The following is a 1,859-nucleotide window of genomic DNA, read 5'->3' as shown; positions in this document are numbered from 1 at the left end:
TTATGTGGAGCAATTATCTTACTGAGGAAAATTTACCATCCCAGTGAAAGGAGGTTGTCTAGAAATACAGGTTATGTACATTTGAACCTGATGGGATCCCAAGGCATGTCCATATCTTTATCGTGTAATTTTAAAGATTTAAAAAAAACTTACTGCATTCTTTCATGTACGGGAACCAATTTCTTTATGGCTCTTTAAGTGATAACACATTATTGAAGTAGAAATGCTGGAGAAAGGAGTTTTCTTCTGGATATGACTGATTCAAGATGCCTGTAAAACATATCAAGAGAGCGGTTGGGTTTCAAGAAGTCCGAATGTCTGTGCTGTCTTGGGCAGCACATATACTAGAATTGGAAAGATAGTGTATTAGCATGGTCCCTGCATGCGGATAACACGAAGATTCATGAAGCGTTTCATATTGAAAAAACAAAACAAAACATGCTGTTTGGATATTTGAAGAGTATTTCAGGGTTAGAGTAAAATCTTGATCAACAACCCCAGTACGTACAAAATGTTTAAAATGATGGGATTGGATGAGGTTATTTGAGGAGAGATTAGGGGGAAAGGAGGGGACACATTTCATAATTTCTACAAAGTAAGGATATTCTAAGATTCATAAAAAGAAACCATGTTTATGTTCCTGTGAACCGTACCTTAGAACCAATTGGCTTGGTTGTCGTAACGAGTTTATCTTTTCAGTTGAAGTGCAACTAAATTAATTATGTACTGATTTATATTGAAGGACTTAGTTCCGTTTTGACCCAGTTGTGTTTTTCATTGTGACATAGAATGGACTAAATTTGCTGACTTGGTTTGAAAAGTCATTTTGATTTGCTCAGATTTTAAAGGTTTTAAAAAGAACTTGAGACGCTACTGTAGATCCACATAAATATGAGCTGCCTCGGTCTGAAACACAAACCAAAAAGCCACTTATCTGAGAGTATTATTTATTTATTTATTTATTTAAACAATAACAACTAACTTAGACATGAAGGAAACCTCAGGGGATCATTTTATATCATTTACCTCTTGGCGATGTGGGGTTGTTCGTGTCTCCTTTGGGCCGGAGATTAGGCGAGCAGGAGAGGAGCACAAATGAAAAGCTTGTACTTCATTGTCGTTGTGCAGCTCTGTCATCATCACCATCGTTAATCACAAAACACCTGCCGTAAGGAAGTCTTTCGTTGCGGAACCAAGAAGAAAGGAAACCTGTTCATGATCGCCCTCTCCACCCGTGACCGCCCGCACCAGGCGGCCGGGGCCGAGGCGGGGCGGGGCCACCCGGCCTCAGCCGGCCTCAGCCGGCCTCAGCCGGCCTCACCCGGGCGCAGGGCCCCACGCTTGTCCACGCCCGGAAAGTTGACTCTGTCTCTAAAATGTGCAATATGTATACTTTCCTCTGCTCTTGCCGTTTCGCAGCACATCTCGGAAATATTTATGAACGGCATCCTGCATCTCCTGCCTTTCCGTGTTTCCGGGAGCGCTCACATTCCGCTCTGAAGCGGCTCGTATTTTATTGCACTTGAACTGCGCCGGCGGTGCTCCCTGGCCGTGGCTTTTGGGGGTCGGAGCGAATGGGGACCGAACCCTGCTTACGAAGGTCAGAGCTGCGGGCTCGCTCTTTGTCTCCGTCTCGCGTGCTCGCGCGCACACACGCGCACACCTGCACGCACGCACATGAACGCGCATGCGCACGTACACGTCCAAGCAGACATGCACGCACGCACACGTACACACGCATGGACGCACACGCATGCGCGCGCACACACAGGTCCTCTACGTCCCCGGATCGCAGCTGAGAGTGTCGGAGCTTTGCTGTCACCTGTCCTACCGTGAGGTTAAGTGTCAGCCGGGGAACG

At 46.0% G+C, this 1,859-nt stretch overlaps 1 non-coding gene across 1 annotated transcript; it reads left to right on the top strand.

The window, feature by feature from the left end:
- The first annotated feature begins 320 nt into the window (after window positions 1-320).
- Window positions 321-423, top strand: LOC148093633 (U6 spliceosomal RNA). Its single transcript, XR_015714104.1, has one exon. It is a non-coding gene; the product is annotated as a U6 spliceosomal RNA (small nuclear RNA).
- The last annotated feature ends 1,436 nt before the right edge of the window (window positions 424-1,859 follow it).

The sequence above is a fragment of the Miniopterus natalensis genome, chromosome 2 (assembly GCF_054644295.1).
Source record: "Miniopterus natalensis isolate mMinNat1 chromosome 2, mMinNat1.hap1, whole genome shotgun sequence".
Taxonomy (NCBI): Eukaryota; Metazoa; Chordata; class Mammalia; order Chiroptera; family Miniopteridae; genus Miniopterus; species Miniopterus natalensis.
This window is presented reverse-complemented; position numbering and strand designations above follow the sequence as displayed.